Here is a 17,524-nt window from a genome sequence, read left to right on the forward strand (position 1 = left end):
TCACTGGCTCCACAGGAAGGCACTTGCATCAAACATTTTTAGTAACTTCAGTTATTAATTAATTAATTTTAAGTACAATGTCCAGCATTAGCTTCTGGGAGAATAACATTTTCTCTACTTCGTTATATAAATATTTGCAACAGAGTGAGGGAAATTTGGGACACCACTGATCTGCAATTGCGGGAAATTTTAAGTGTCAAGTCAGGGAACTTGACATAGGTTTATAAGTAAAGTCTCCTGCATGTATTTTGTTTTCTTGATCTGAACTTTCCTCTACATCCTGATCTTTGGGGTTGTGATTTTTCTTACAAATTTAACTACATTTTCAGGCGTTAGGTCACCATCAGATAGTTTCTTTACCCACACCACTCAAAAGCTTAGCAGCTTAAAAGAATACTCATTTTATTACCTTATAATTCTGTGAGTTGACTGGGTTCAGCCTCAAGGGCATTGTGATTGGGGTTGCTAGTCACATAAACTAGACTATACCAGAATGTCATGATGTCTCACTCACAGGATGCAACTGATGCTGACTACTGGTTGGTGGCTCTGCTGGGGCTATTGACTGGAGAGGTCCATACTGGGCTTGTTCACAGGATGGGGGCTTCTTTCTGAGAAGGTGTGTCTCAAGAAAGATCATTTCAGGAAAGAGTAAGTGGAAGATTCCAGTCTTCTTAAAGACTCCATACAGAGCTGGCAGAGCATAACTTATCGCCGTGTTCTCTTGGCTATGCAGTCACAGGGCCAGACCAGATTTATGGGGATGAAAAAGAAACTCCCGTTCTTGACGAGGAGAGTGACACATATTTCACAGCCATCTTTAGCCCACCACACTCTTCAATTGGTTTCTGGAGGCACAAGAATTTTTCCACTCTGGGATTCTACGTAGAGTCTCTTTGGTTGTCATTATATCTGGATTCTGGAAAGCACTGCTTTCACCAATGTGGCCCTTGTCCCACTGAGTTCTTCTCCAATACTGTCTTCTTTTTCTGCCTTTTTTTTTTTTTAATCTTAGACTTTGTGCACATCTCAAGCTGGAGGCTACACTCTCTTCACTTTCCCTTTCATATCAGATATCAGGGAAACACTAGGGTATGTTTGTCCATGCTGCTCCAGGAAGTCCTCGTTGATTTTTAATAAAATATGTTCATTTCCCACAAAAATCTTCCAACCAGGGTTATGGGAGGTATGGCTTCAGTCATAATCCCTTTTGATGGAAGAAGTGTCAATGGGTAGTTTTTCAAGTTGGTGAGATCTCTGTTTATTAACCATGGCATTGACCCACAGTTTAAAGCCTATTTTTTTGACCTCCCAAATTTTGTTGACTGGATAGCTCAAGAAGTTTTAAAGATGAAAGGAGCTAAAGCAACAGAAATGGAGTGAATGATGTTCTCTAGAATTAGCTTCTAGAAACAATCACATGACTTAGAGATCTCTATATGCTCCCTTCAGTCCATGGAATAAAGGTCAAACTCTAGGCACAGGGTATGAGGCCCATTCTGACTTGGTTTTATCTCATTCTCCAATTTAATTTTTACCCTATACCTACTCTACACCATTAGCTCTCACTAGGTACTTCTCAAGTGTGGTTTAAAGACCACTTGCATCACTATTAAAAATGCAGGTTTTGGGCGTACCATCCAGACCTATGAAATCAGAATTTGGGGGGCAGGACCCAGGAATCTGCATTTTAACAAGCACCCCAGAGATTCTTACATACACTAAAATTTGAGAGTCATTCCTAGCTGTCTTGGTATTCCCAACACCTTTGTAAGACTTTTCAAATACTGAAGCATATCAGTGGTTGTGCTAGAAAATATCACCACCGTTATCTAGAGTAAAGAAGGAAGAGTTCCTCCCGAGCGGGCGGATCTGTTCTTCATCTAGAAGAAACTGTAAAAATGTGAGAGGAAAGAAGAATACTATAATTTCACTGGCTTAGGGTGGAAGGAGAGTGAAGCCTTAAAAACTCTCTCACGTGTGGAAGAACCCAAATCCTTTCATGGTCTATCCATGTCCTTTCCTCATGTCTCAGTGAATATCTGTGCCGCCACATGAACTCTGGCGGCCTGGAATCCATCTGCCTCTCCAGTCCTCTGCATATGCTGTTCCTTCCAGGGACTGAGGGACCCCAGTCTTCCTGGTTAAGACTCAATGCAAATGTCACCTCCTGCTCTGATTCGAGGTCACCGTGAATCACGTCACTCCTTGCACTTAGGCCACTTTCTCACATGTTCTGCATGTAACTCAAAAGTCCCCGACCTGTGAGTACAAAAGTCCCCGCAGTCATGTTAGTGATAACACCTGACTTCATTATCTCGCTAACTTTGTTTGCCCTGTGAGCTCCAGAGCTGCCCTCCTGGGTTCCAGAATGAACCCGGGTGCTATTGCTCTGCAGCTACCAATTTCTCTCCATCTCCTCTTTCTCTCCACTTAAACTCAAGGCCAACAGCAAAATCCCTCTGCACAGGTCACCTGAACTCCAATCAGGTTGGCTGGCGCAGTCTCTGTGTGCTCAGTCTCTCTCTCTCTCTCTCTCTCTCTCTCTCTCTCTCGATTGATAAGCTTGGGCTTTGACACGTGTACATCTTTTCGCACAGACAGTGCTTTGCACTCCGGAGGTGCTAACTGGCCGGGGAACGTCATTTTAAAACTGACAATTGGATGAACACCAGATAAGCATCGGAGGAGGAAAGCCCGACCCTGGCGGGCTAGAGCTGAGCCGGCCGACTCCGCGGGGCGCTGAACCTGGCTCCCAGTCCCCTGGCAGCCGCAGCCTGGAGGGAACACCTGTTAGCCGAACGCCCTTGTTTTCTTTGTCAGACAGAAGAACTAGGGCTGCCAGATGCTTTCCACAAAATCCTGGACGCACTCGATACGTCCTATCAGCAAGCTCAAACACTGCTTTCGGCACCCGGACGCCCAGCCGAAGGCGCCCCTAAGGGACCGCAGAGGAGGGGCCCGGGGAGGGACCGCCTGCTGTCCGCGGGACTCCGGGGTCGCGGCCGTTTCGCTCGATCCCGAGCGTCCTGGCAACACTTGGGGCCAGGAGGCCGTCAGCCTCTTCCTTTCTGCCCGACCTCTCGCGTGGGCCCCGGGCGGGTGGAGCCACGACAGCGGCTACAGCCGCTGGGAGCCCCGCGGGCCCCAGCGCGCCGACTGAGGCCTCGCGGGCTGCGGGGCCGGGCCTCGAGTGGGGGGCGGGGTCTCCGGCGGGGGCGGGGCTTAGCGGCGCGGGGTGGGCGGGGCCTCGGGGGGACGGGAGGGGTCTAGGCCTTGGGAAGTGGCGGCGGCCGCCGCGGCGGCTGAGGGGAGGGGTGAACGGGGAGGGGAGGGGAAGGCCGCGGAGGGAAGGGGGCGGCCGGCCGCGGGGAGGGAATGAGTCACCTGACCGCTGCCCGCGCCGCCCGCCGGGCTCGCTCGCTGCAGTCAGTCGGGCCGCGCGGCGCCTCGGCTCTGGTGAGTGGCTCGGGGTCCCGCGCGCCCTTCCCGGGAGGGTCGGCGCGGCGGCGCGCGGTCGGGGCCGCCCGCGGGCAGGTCCGGGGAGGCGGGGAGGGGGACCCGGGCGGCGGCGGCCCGTGTTCCTGGAAGTGGCCTCGTCCGCCGGAAGGGGCGACCTGCCTGCCTGCGCCCCGCGCTCCGAGCGCGCGGCCGGCGCTGTTGTTTACGGGCCCCGGCTGCACTTTACCCCGCGGGCGGGGGGCGGGGAAGTGCGGGCGGGCGCGGGGCCCCGGGGCGCCCCCTCCTCCGTCCCCGCCTCCCCGGCTCCCGGGTCCCAGCCCTGCCCTCGGAGCCGCGGCCCGCCCGGGCTGTGACACATCAGCACCGCGCGCGCCGCCGGCCGCCGCTCCGGATTGCCCTCCCGCCGGCTCCCACCGCCCTGCGCAGCCGCCGCGGCCCGAGAGCCGCCTGCCTCGGGTCCGCCCGGCCCGGGGGTCTGTCGCGCGTGGAGTGTCGTTTAGAATGGCCGAGGTCGTGGCTGGAGCAGAACTAGCCCGCTTGCGGGGCTGGGTTTGGCCAAGATTGGCGTGGAGGACCGGACATCCCGGAGCTGCCTTTGTTGGAGTTTTGCCCACGCGGCGTAATTAAGACTCCCACGCCGCGGCGAGGGTGGGTGCGGAGTCTAGAGACGCCGGCTTTTGTGCTGGTTGCCGATTGCTTTCTCCTTGTCGCGCGGCGGTTCTGTGTCACCGAGGGGCACTGCGAGGAATGCCTTTGTGCAGCGAGCCTTCGGCGTTCAGCTTGGGCTGCCCAGGGTATCGTGTAGTAGTAACTGTGAAAGGCGTGCGTGGGAAAAACAGGCTGCTCTGTGGCGCGTGAAGGAACAAAGGCTGTTTTGCAGGGATGCGTATCTATTTGGAGAAATGTTTCGGTGTTGGGACTGTTACCTGTGGAGGATGCCGGTGCCGGGTCTTTGTTCATCTGTTTTAACATTCCGTGCATGTGGAGGCTGTGCATTTAAAGCAGTTCAGAAAGATAAGGGATGTGTTGGTGACCGAGCCCTTGAGCGCTTCACATGGTCAAGCAGAGAAATGGGAAGAGGTAAGCTCGCTTCTTCCTGGTGTTGGGTCGTGGTGCAAGGGCTGGGCTGGGTTGGGCTTGAAGGCACTTGCCACTTCTGCCTTTGGCTGAAGGAGCCTTGGGGGGAAAAGGACTCGTGGTGAGTCAGCTTGAGTGGGATGGCTTTGGTTTGGTGACTGCACGGCCTCGTATATTCCTGTTGTTTAACATGGCTGCGTCTAGTGGTTTACCATTGTTCACTATGTTGGTCGGGTAACAAGGTATGATGACTTCTTAAAAAAGTTGGGTTGCTGAGTCATTCCCTCCAGCCTGAGAGGTAATTAAGAACAGCTGGTGCAGATACTCTCATCACATGTCTCCACCATAAAAGGCCAAGGAGCACTCAAGAGGGGTTGCTTTAGAGGGCTGAAGGGGACCCAGCCCGGGTTGTCTGTTTCGGTACAGGTAGCCAGCGGGTGAAGTGCAAGAGCGTCTGAGGAAGTGGCCAAGTGGTGCTGAGGTTGTGTTTAGGCGCCGAGCGGCGGGCCTCATGACCTACTGCCTGAGACTAGATTCGTGCTGGAGAGAGCTAAAACGGGGAGAAGTTGACAGCTAGGAGTAACCTAATAACAAGATTGTAATAAAAATATGGACTACCTTTGTTTTTTTTTTTTTTGTTTCCCTCTTGCGGCTTCGTTGTTCTGTGGTTTCTGGGTTTCAGAAGGTGAGCATAATTTGTTCTTCGTAAAAACTTCTTTACGAGGACACACAAGGTGACTTCCTCTCAGTTTTCACTGGCCCTTGGCTTTGCCCGCATACACTGGTAGTTTCTGCTGTCTCTCTCTCTCTCCCCTCTAGAAATAAAGAAAAATATTTTTTTTATTATTATTTTTTTTAATGTTTTATTTATTTCTAGGAGAGAGAGAGACAGCGTGAGCAGGGGAGGGTCAGAGAGAGAGGGAGTCACAGACTGAAACAGGCTCCAGGCTCTGAGCTGGCAGTCAGTACAGAGCCCGACGCGGGGCTCGAACCCACGAACCGCGAGTACATGACCTGAGCGAAAGTCGGACGCTTAACCGACTAAGCCACCCAGGCGCCCCAATAAAAATATTTTTTAAAAAATGACCCAATCTTACCAGCCAGCCCCTATTGTTAACAAACTTTGTGGAGGGGGTAGAGGATTGGTCCAAAGAATGACTAATTCTTAATGATGATAATTCACTTAAAACAATTTATAAATAGAAAAATGGTTAATTTTGTTGCTCTACGTTTGGGACTATAGGAGATGAGAAATCATGAATTTTTTTAGGTATTAGGGTCTCAAAGGTGGGGTGTAAGATGATTCATTTGGAAGAAAATATTAAGACTGATTTTCAAAATGTTACTTTCTTGTATGGGGCGCTTGGGTGGCTCAGTCGGTTAACCGTCCGACTTGGGCTCAGGTTATGATTTCGTGGTTCGTGGGTTTGAGGTCCCCCCCATCGCACTCTGTGCTGACAGCCAACTCAGAGCCTGGAGCCTCTTTCAGATTCTGTGTCTCCCTCTCCCTCTGACCCTCCCCTGCTCACCCTGTCTCTCTCTCTCTCAGAAATAAATAAAACATTAAAAAAATAATAAAGTAAGAAAGCTTCAAGGTACAGATTAACAGTAGTACATGCATGTTATATAATGTGGGTGCATGCTACTCTTTTGGGAAACAAAGAATTTTTAACCACTTCTAGTAACATTCTTTCAGCAACTAGAATATTTTTTTTTAAACTTCAGATTTCCTCTTAAGAGCTACCATTCTTTCAAAATTTCTCAATGTTCATTTAATATTTATTATATATGTAGTTTTATTTTTATACTGTACTTTATTATTATTTTATTTTTGAGAGAAAGAGCAGGGAAGGGGCAGAGAGAGAAAGGGAAATAGAGAATCCCAAGTGGGCTAGGTGCTAACAGCAGAGAGTCTGGTGTGGGGCTCAAACTTGCAAACTGCAACCTGAGCGGAAGTCAGACGTATAAACAACTGAGCCACCCAGGTGCCCCTATGCTGTATTTTAAATTTTAGAAGCCTGAATATAAATTTCTTATCATGTTGTTGATATCAGGAACGGAAATAGAGAAGATACAGAGTTGCCCATTACATGTGATACCATGCATTTTGAATTTGGAGAACAGCCAAGTGGTTGGTTTGTTTAACGTGTGTGATCTGAAGTGTAATAATATGAAAAAGTGTGCAATGGGAGCCCCTGAAGATAATCCGCACGTTGGAGTGTAATTTGTATATAACAAATTCTTTTAAAAGTTACCTTTTACTGTTACTCCTTGAAGTCATTTTTTAAAAAATGTTTGTTTATTTTTGAGAGAGAGAGAGAGAGAGAGACAAAGAGGGAGGGAGGGAGCTGAGAAGGCGTAGAGAGAGAGAGGGAGGCACAGAATCCAAAGCCGACTACAGGCTCCAAGCTATCAGCACAGAGCCTGATGGGAGGCTCCAACTCATGAACTGTGAGATTGTGATGTGAGGTGAAGTCTGATGCTTAACTGAGCCAACCAGGTTCCCTGAAGTCATTTTTTTTGAGCCAAGTTTACATCTCCTTTAGTAAGGATTAATAAGACTATGTATTCAGCAAATCACTTGGGAAATGGGATCCCTCCCCCGCCCCCCAGGAGAATGTATGTATTCAGAAAATCAACTTCCAGGCATGCTTGAGGGATGGTTATTATTTACCATTCAGTTAAATCCCATTGGCCATATGCCTTTTGTACTCCTGTATTGTAAGAAATGATGTTTAGAATAATGATGGCAAAGCCCTTTAAAATGACCAGTTGTCAAAAATTCCCTTCACAGTGCAGATTTTCTGACAAATGTTCTGTTAATGGGAGCATTGCTTTAACCCTAAAGCTCGCATTTCCTGAGGGTTCTGCTAACTGGAGTGTGTATTTTATGTGGTGGGATAGATTTATGAAGCTTTTGGTTTAAAAAAAATTTGCCCAATAATCTAAGAAAGCCCCCGGGTATGGGTAAATTAAGAACTGTTTGCCAGAATCCAGGCTCCTCTGGAGAGTGTAAATATTTCAGGACTGTGGATAAATCATAGACTTACACCACCGTGAAACCTGGACTTCTGGCTCACTCAGTGTGTAGTTTAACAGGACTGAAGTTGTGGATTTGGTCAGTGTGCAATTGACAGAGAAGCAGTAAGCAAAGTGGTTAAAAGTGGGAGATCTGGAGCCAGACTGCCTGTGAACAGGTTCTGGCTTTATTACTTACCCGTGTTAAACCCTTGGGCAAGTTACTTCACCTAGTTGTGCCTCCTTTTCTCATCTGTAAAATGGGGATGATAATGGTAGAATGTATATGATAGAGACTATTTGGAAATTAAAAGCATTGATATGTGTTAAGTGGTTAGAACAGTATTGGCTGTCTTAAACATTAATACACATGGTAGGTATTATTATCTGTTCAAAATCAGGGAAGTACTCCGTTACGCAGCCACACTATGCAGCCTTCTTTGAACTGAATTGCAGGCCCGGATCACAAACGAGACTGAGGAAGGCATGTGGATGTGCGTCAGGTTGCTGCTGCTGGAAAAACAGCTCCAGTGAACATTCTGATGGGAAGTCAGTTTTAGCAACTCAAACACCCAACTTCTGAGAGCAAGGAACACAGGATCTGCCTTTTTACTAAAAGGATCTAACCATCTCAGCAAACGCCCCAGAGGTGGTCATTATCAGTTAATTGGAATTGGCTTTTGAAGAAATAGAAATATTTTCTCTTCTGCATCCAGCCTATTCCGTATGTGAGAGTTTAAGACATTGTGGCTTGCCCACTCTCCCCTTGCGTAGTAACATCAGGACAGACTCCTTTCTTAGTCCTCATTCCCAGGCAGTTTGTTGGGAGCACTTGGGATGTAAATATACCTACCAATTACTTCTAAGTGTTGCATTTTCTTTAGATGACATGTCAGCATACTTCAAGATAGAAAAAATAGCCACAATAAACAGTGGATATGTTTGTCATATGGCTTCTTGCACCTGTAGGTCATTCAGAAAGGTTGTGTCAAACATTCTGACCATCCTTTGGGCTAGAGTGTGAGTTTCTTTTTTTATTTACGTATATATTTATGTAATCTCTGCGCCCAGTGTGGGGCTTAAGCTCATGACCCCAAAATTAAGAGTTGCCTGCTCTTCTGACTGAGCCAGCCAGGCTCCCCACAGTGGGAATTTTTTGATGATGAAGATACATATCTTCTGTTTTATCTCCCATGGAACATTGAATGTACCTTGGCTGTGTTTGTCTTACCAACTTTTGGTTGCTGCATTGGTGGGTATAGTGTGGATTCATTTTAGTTCTGTGGTCTTCAGACTTGGGGATTTTTTAAAAGAGTGAAGGAGAGAACATTACATGCTGTATCTCTTCTTAAGTCACCTTAAATGTGTACCAAGTTGAAACTGTTGATCATTTAAAATTCCATGTTTTGTTTTCATAATTGGTATGAGTATTGAGGAAACAGGTGGATTTAAGTCATTCTTTTAGTGTATCTCCTGAGATAGAAAGAGCATTTGTCTTGTGACTTTCTTTTTTTTTTTTTTTTTTTTTTTTTTTTACCTTTACTTTTTTTTTTTTTTTTTTTTTAAAAATATAATTTGGATTGTCTAGATGTTAGATTGTTAATATGTCTAATACTTTCCTTTAATATCCTGACTTCTCTAGAACAGATCCTTTGTTGTTTTTAGGATCAGGAACAGTTTAGAGAATAGTAATAGGATAATAAAGATTGCCCCAATGCAAACATGAGGAAGAAGTAGTAGTTGCCAGGACCTTGGTTGTTAATGACAGTTGTAGGAGCACAGCGTGCATGCTGTGAAGTTGGCAGACTGCTGGCTCCTTTCTCAATACTGGCACCATTTAGAAAATGTTACTTTGATGCAGCTGAAGCAGTGTGTAAGTCATGTTCTTTTAAAAATAAGTTGAAATCATTTTCTTACTGCCTTAGGAAACACATTCAAAAGTATATTTTTGTAATAAAGTTATTATGCCCAGCTTCTATCTGATAAAGTCATTTCTACTTTTTTTCTCTCCTTAAATTGGCTCAGAGTCATAGTGGACAGTTGTACTCCATTTCCCCATTCCCCATTAAAGGGGAATCACACTACAAAGTGTTTTTATAGAGTGCAGTCAGTTTTCAATTCCTTTGTAGCCCAGACATTGACAGTACCCTACCTCTGCATGGTTATGGACTAAATAGTGTGGTGAGGAAACTGTCTTGTCCGTCTTTCCTACCTTTTTTTCTGTTGATCTTTTACTGACTTGTCTGCCTCCAGGATTCCAAGGGGAAGTGATTTTGGCTTAAGGATGTCAACTCTTAGGGTCCTGCTGAAGAAATGAAGATAGGCACCCACTCAGCTTCCTATTTACTGATATCTTCATATCCCTAAAGCCTTATTCCTCCCTTAAAGTATGCCACCGTCTTTTGGAAGTCAGCTAAATCAGTGAAGAAAACTATCCATCCGAGAGTTTGTTATAAAATATGTCTATAAAAGATTTATTAGTCTTTGAATAAATTTATGAGGTTATAATTATTAGGTTGTCATTTTGGAGTAAGTAAGATCAGTAATTTTAGTAAGATCAGTTATTTCATTAGTGTGTATTTTGCACTTAGATATAATGTTTTAAACATGTGAGGTGGTTATCAAATCTTGGCCCAAGACACTTTTCATTTTCAAGGAATGTAACGTTTTCTTATTTACTCTATTTTATTCCCATCGTGGCTCAGGATTCTCCTCTAGATAGGATTTATCACATAATTAGAAGGAGAAGAAAAAAAAAAAAAACCCATCGGCTCTTTTAATCATTTTTGTCACATTAGTCAAAGACCTTTGAAGTAGAAGAGCATTTTGCCCAGCTGAATAGTGTCACCTGCCTTCGTTCCCAGTTGTTATCTGGAGAAATCAAAGGAGACCATGGATGGGGATGCGTCTCTAGCTCCTGTACCTTGGCCTGCCTACACCTTGGCCTACCTCATTGTCCCTTTGTGGTGAAGGAGTATCATAAGTACTGTTCAAACTCTGGATATAGTTCTTTGGGTTTCTAAAAAATGTGTTTTGCCTCTCCTGGCCGGCCTGTCGTCATTGGCCTGGTTTGTTATCTGTTCCCCACCCCAGGAGGGCCAGGCCACCTTTTCCTCTTGGGAGCAGGTGGTAGCAGTGCTCACCAGTGGCAGAGGGACTCTGAGGCTAGCTTCCCTGCCCTTGCTTCCCAGGCCCTTGCCCTGCCCCTCCACTGAGTTAATGTTGAGCAGCTATCTGATCTCTGGAGAGTAAAGAATAATTGTGTTTTTGAGTTTCAAGGTACTTGGGTCTCTATCTTCTTGTGCATGCTGCTCCTCTCCCCAAACTTAAACACAAACACATATTTGACTTTTGGTGTATGTAGATAGTAGGGTTGGTAAATTCATTTAAACATTTGTGGTATGCCTTTGTGTTAGGTTTTGGGTTTACATTTGATTTATGAAGCAAATATTTATGCCTTCATATGCCAGGAACTTCTGTAGACATTGGCAGTACAGAGTGTTTCAGAAGTTACTGTCTAATAGAGAAACAAGCCATTACTACAGCATGTATTAATTGCTGTAATAGCAACATGCAGTATGTGCCTTGGAACCATAGAATGTGAGAAACCTAAGGTTTAAGAAATCAGGAAAACCTTAGGAATGTCATTGATGAATGCCTAGGCGAGCAGAGGAAACAGCTTGTTTTGACATCTCTTTTGAGAAGCTTAGCATTGGAGAAGGGGAGAGAAGAGGGGTTTTATTAGGGGGAAGTTGGGTCGGGAAGGGTGTGGGTTTGTGCATGTATGTATTAAAAATAAGGTCAGTGGGAAAAGGTTGGATCTGTCTTCCCTTTGTTCTTAGCTAGTTCCTCTTACGGTTGCAAGATGGCTGCTACAAGTTCACGTGTCATGAGTCAGTGACTAAGTTCCTTGGGAGAGGACTAATTTTTTTTTTCTTCCCTAGGATGTGTCTTATTAAGTAAAACCTTTCCCAAAAGCTCCATAAATAGATGCCGTCTTGACCCTCTCCTCTCTGTTCATGGGCCAACATTTGGCGTGAGCCCCTACATAAGTGAGTCAGTGTCAAGGAAAATGAGACCATTGTGATTAACTTAAATGGATCTTCATTCATCTTCATTTGGGATGGTGATCTGCTTCCCCAGAAACACATGGCCCCAGAGAGAAGGTGTGAGCACAGTCAAAGTTTGGTTAGAAAAGCAGGGGGTGAATGGTGTTGGGGGGTCAACAGTATCATCCTAGCCTACTGCTTACACCACTATATAGAGACACGTCCTTTTTTTTTTAAGTGTTTATTTTTATTTTTTGGACAGAGAGAGACAGAGCTTGAGGTGGGGAGGGGCAGAGAGAGAGGAAGACACAGAATCTGAAGCAGGCTTCTGGCTCTGAGCTGTCAGCACAGAGCCTGATGTGGGATTCGATCCCATGAACTGTGAGATCATGACCTGAGCTGAAGTCAGACGCTTAATGACTGAGGTACCCAGGCACCCTGAGACACATCCTTCTGACTAGAAAATGAAAATATGGGGGGTTTTTTGGATTTGGAATTTTAGGTGACTTTTTTCCCCTTTAGCTTATATTTCCTACCATGATCAGGTCTTACTTCTACAGCCAGATTAAATAAATATTTTATTTAAAAATATTAAAAAATTGAAAATACCCATTTTGCCAAAAAAATGACCTTTGGAAGGAACATGTTTCTTTCAGTATTCTAAATGGTTCTAAAGTTCTCTGCCATCTCTTATATTTTGTAGCTCCTGATTGTATCTATACCAAGAGAATCCCTCTCTTAATCTCCAGGGCATGGCCACCCATAATATCTGTGGCTCTCCTGAGTGGGAAGCGAGCCTGGCTTGAATGGAATGGTTGATTCACCAGCTTGGGTGGGCAGGATTAAGTGGAACCCAAACTCTTAAATTACAGATAATTCAGACAGGAGCATCGCATCCTCTCTACGCACGCATTCCCCTACCAGGAGAAAAAGTGGTCTTTTGGACTTCGAGAATAATGCCACTTTAAGTTTCTACAGCAAGTGTTCTTTTAGCCTCCCAGACTTTGGAGAGCACTTTGATGTGTTAAAGGATTTTTATTCTTGTCATTCTTGTTCCTTTTTTTCAATCCCAGGTTTTGGTGCTGTGTATGCTATGTGAAAGGCAAACAAATAATATCAGCACATAAACAGTTTTGTAAATTCACAAAATAGCAGTTAAATACTAATAATTTTTCCTATTTGATAATAACTAGGAGGCTGTGATAGATGTTTAGGGTGGGTTTTCAAAATGGTGTTACTTTTTTTTGATAGAATTTAGAAAGACCGAGGCCTCTGGGTAGCTCAGTTGGTTAAGGGCCCGATTGCAGCTCAGGTCATGATCTCCTGGCTCAGGGAGTTTGAGCCCCTTTTTGGCTCTGTGCTGACAGCTCAGAGCCTGCAGCCTGCTTTAGTTTCTGTGTCTCCCTCTTTCTTTTTCTCTGCCCGCCCCCCCCACTTGTGGCATGGGCCTGTGCATGGTTTTTGTCTCAAAAATAACATTACAAAAATTTAAAAAAAGAGTTTAGAAAGACTATACTGCCAAAATAATTTTTGTCTCAGGTAAAAAGTAATGGTATTTATCTACTCTGTGTTCCTTAAATAATATTTGCACTATGAAAAGTTTTAGCTTTTTTTTTTTTTTGACAAAATCTTGTAATAATACATTTGAGAAAGTAACTATGTGGGCTTAGGTGGAAAGCCCATAGCTTGGAAATCCTCATTTAGAGATGGTAATGTTGACTTCCAAGTTAACTTAATAAATAACAAGAAAGGGATTTAACTTAATAAATAACAAGAAAGGGATTTAGACGTTTTAGTTTTACCTATGTGTATTAAGATGCTGTGGCACTAGGGTGGCTATCAGGGATTAGTGGATTAGGTTATTTTTAAATAAAGCATTTCATTTTAATACTTCTACTTAAACAAATTTCAGATCTGTGATTTAGGCAATATTCTAATTGCTGCTATATAATTGCTTCCTTATTTAAAGGTATACCTTAAAGTTTTTACTCTTAATCCTTTTTTTCTTTTTCTTTTTTTTTCCTCTCAGATTTATTATGAGTTGGAGCAAAATGATATTTAAGGAAGGGTTGGGAATTTGAAGGCACTTTTTTGGTTATTTGTCTTTTTGTTCCCTCCAGTTACTTTGCATACTATATGTGTTGACGCTTAGACCTACAGAGTCATTCTGACCTTGATCTAGTACTAGGACTTTAACTTTCTCTAGGCAATCAGAAATAAATAATTTGGATCTTGGTTATACTTTTTATAGTTTGAAAACAAAATGACGTATGAAGAATCTATAATACTTCATTTAAATGTAGGACATGGACACTTAATACTTTGTATTGAAAATAATTTGTAGTGAAATATCCCCTAGCATTCTGTCCTTGAATTTCCCATACATAGTTGAGTATAACTACAGACTTTGACTTAAGTTCAGCATAGTTTAATGTCAGATCCCTTTTATTTATTTATTATTATTTTTTTAATGTTTTATTTATTTCTGAGAGAGACACACACACAGCATGAGCAGGGGAGGGTCAGAGAGAGAGGCAGATGAAGAATCTGAAGCAGGCTTCAGGCTCTGAGCTGGCTGTCAGCACAGAACCTGACATGGGGCTTGAACCCAGAACCGTGAGATCATGACCTGAGCCGAAGTTGGACGCTTAACCGACTAAGCCACCGGGCGCCCCAATGTCAGATCCCTTTTAATGACATGAGATTGTTTATATAATCCAAGAAGTTTTAATCAAATTAATTAACCAAATGTTGAGTAATAAAGTTTGCCATACCTTGAATTCCCTTTTACTTTGACATTGTTCACATCTCACATAGGATATTTGAGGCATTTCCCTCTGTTCCTTGTTCTTCTATCCCTCTTCACTTCCACCTGCCCCCCAAGAAAACCTGTGTACACATGCCACTTAGGATCACACATGTGAATTGAAATGTATTATTTGGATCTGGGGGCAGAGGACGTCTTCAACCTTTAAGTTACTGACCTTCACAGGGTTTCAGTTTCCACACCTGTAACAGAACTGGGAAAGTGGGTCATACTGGATGGACATGCTCCTTTAATTAGAAATTCTTTAGTTCTGTGAAATCAGCAATTATCTTGGGCAAACTTGTCCAGTTTTAATGTTTTCTAATGCTTATTTATTTTGAGAGAGGGAGCAAGGGAGAGTCAGAGAGAGAGAGGGAGAGAGAGAATCCCAAGTAGGCTCCACACTGTCAGTGCAGAGCCCTACGTGCGGCTTGAACTCATGAACCGTGAGATCATGACCTGAGCTTAAAATAAAGAGTTGGACGATTAACTCACTGAGCCATGCAGGCGCCTCTTACCTTGCTGAGATCTTAGGCTTACTAGATTTTTATTCTTAAAGGTTTCAGAGTCTCTACATTTTCTAACTTAATCCTTGGGTTTGTAGAACCTTTTAAAATACAGTTTTCTTTTGGTCACCTGTATAATAATGACAATAACAGTGATAAAATATTAGTGGTCTTGTAAACACTGTGCTATTAAATGCACCAAACCATTAGGTCCTTAGAGTAAATGTTGTTGTTTTTCTTGTGGGAATCTTGAAGCATGAAGTCCAGTACCTCTCAGAAGATCACATACTTGGTAATACTGGCAAAGCTAACTGTATCCCAGTGCTGTTCTTCTTTCCAGTATTATCCTGCTGGTAGTTCCTAAAATAACCTAAACTGGATTTTCTTTTGCATTTCAGAATTCTCTGTGTTTGTTCAGCTCTTTATCCTTTTTAAAAGGCTTTGTGAGATGAAATAGGTTGGGAGCTACCTACTTAGGTCAAACAGATGCATCCTTCTCCCTTATTTTCCTGTAATAGAGTTCTCTTTTTCCCCATTAAATCATCATTTTTAGAGTCCTATACAGTTTCATTTCTTCTTTCATGATTACAATGAAGATATCAGTGGAGGTTACTGTGTTTTAGAGTTGCCCATAAATTTGACACATAGTGACAAACCAGTAACACTGATACTATAAAGGGAAAAAGTAATTAACATTCTTTGAAATTGACTCCTTGGGAGCCTTCAAGACAATTGCAATAAATGTCAACTACATTTTTAATGAAAGCACATTGTTTTGTTTATAATTGTCTGTTTTAACATTTTTCTGATTATAAAATAAAATGTATTTATGGTTAAGAATTTGGATGCAGAAACAAACAAAAATTACCTAGATGTAACCATTGTTAATATTTTGGTATATTATAGAGTTGGTATATATATATATATATTTGGTATATATAGAGGTGGGGGAACCAGGGTTTCTTCTGGACATGTTAAATGTGAGATGCCTGTTAGATATACAAGTAGTAATTTGAGCATGCAGTTGGGTACATGAATATGAAGCTCAAGAGAGCTGTCTGAATTAGACCAAGTTAATTATGAGAGTGTACAGTAAGTCCATGAGTGGTCGTATCCTTGCTTTGGTCTACACGAGTTTGCCCAGGAAATGTGTACAAAGAAGAGGAGAGAGAGGAGAACGAAGTCCTGGGCTGTCCAGCATTTAGAGATTTGAAAGAGGAGGTTGATCCACCAAAGAAAATTGACGAGTGGCTGCCAGTGAGGAGGGAAATCAGGAAGGATTGTGGTATCCTGAAAACCAAGTGAAGAGTTTCAGGGAGAGAATGGTCAACCTGTTGAATGTTGATGAGATGCCGTCTAAGAAGACTGAAAATTTGCACTTAGCAGTGTGGAGGTCATCGATCCTCACAAGTGGCTTCCATGGAGTGGAGGGGGAAAGGCCTGGTTTTGTGGGCTCAAGTGAAGCTGGGAAGAGAGGGAAGTGAAGATGGTGTGGCTATAAATGACTCATCTTGGGAGTTCTGTTATAAAGGGGAGCAGAGAATTTCATTGTAGATGGAAGGGAATGGGGAGAAGAGCCATTACAGTATTGTTTTGCGTGAGAATGGGAATGCTGCATATTTATTTATTTTCTTGGTGAGACTTTGCAGAAGTTTGTCAATTTTACTGGTCTTCTGAAAGCATCAACTCATGGTTTAATTAATCAATTTTACCAAAAGCAAATGCAAAATTTTATTATAAGAGTGGTTTTCTTGGTTAAATACAATTTAATGTGATTTCATCAGATTTTGTAAGGTAGAGAACCAGTCAGTCCCCTAGTGGTTTGGCAGTTCACTAGCTTGTTTCTTTAGAAGATATCCTCACTTTTTTAAAGAATCTATTTGGATTGGTATCGCTGTCAATATAAAAACAGTATGTCCAGCATTGTTCCCAGTGTCCTATTAGGAATGAACAAAATCTTAACTATGTTTCTTTGCCCTCCCCGTCTCCTAGTTTTGTCAACATAATGTAAGATGTTGATTTTTCTCTTTATCAAATTTCTTTTCTATTTGGAGAACCTTCAAACTGTTTAAGACTCATGACACGTTATCAACAGTTTATACTTAAGTAAGTTTGATAAATATCTCTTACGTTTATGTTTTTAGTCAAAGTAGTACATGTTTTTCGTTTAAAAATACGGAAAGATTTATCATGAAGCAACCCCATCTGTTGCACATCATTCTGCCTCTAATTTTGCTTCATAGATAATCATCTTTACTCATTTCTGCAGTTTATTTATTTATTTTTGGTTACCTCTGTATCTCTAGGATGGCTCTACGTGAGTTTACGAACCTAAGACCATATCTATTGACTTCCTTTTACCGTGGATGATGATTTTGTTGCTTCCACCGTCATCCCACTTATGTTTATAATGTTACTTTATTTCCGCTCTTGGTCGTCTCTACAACCCCAACATTGGTTTTAATTTGGTCTTGCTAAGGAACTTTTATTTTTTTGAAGTATCTTTTGACTCAACGTTCTAAGTCGCATGGAAATACTAACTTTCCTTTCACTTCTCTCTGATTCCATCTCCCAGCCTGTCAATTTTACTTTCATTTTGTCAAGAT

At 43.1% G+C, this 17,524-nt stretch overlaps 1 protein-coding gene across 1 annotated transcript in view; it reads left to right on the plus strand.

Annotated features, from left to right (window-relative positions):
• The first annotated feature begins 3,379 nt into the window (after positions 1 to 3,379).
• Positions 3,380 to 17,524, plus strand: part of BACH1 (BTB domain and CNC homolog 1) — a 45,626-nt gene continuing 31,481 nt past the window's right edge. Inside the window, exon 1 of the mRNA XM_039237288.1 lies at positions 3,380 to 3,459. The gene's annotated coding sequence lies outside the window, so the exon portion shown is untranslated. The remainder of the gene's footprint in view (positions 3,460 to 17,524) is intronic.

The sequence above is a fragment of the Hyaena hyaena genome, unplaced genomic scaffold (genome assembly GCF_003009895.1).
Source record: "Hyaena hyaena isolate Hyena2069 unplaced genomic scaffold, ASM300989v1 scaffold_122, whole genome shotgun sequence".
Taxonomy (NCBI): domain Eukaryota; kingdom Metazoa; phylum Chordata; class Mammalia; order Carnivora; family Hyaenidae; genus Hyaena; species Hyaena hyaena.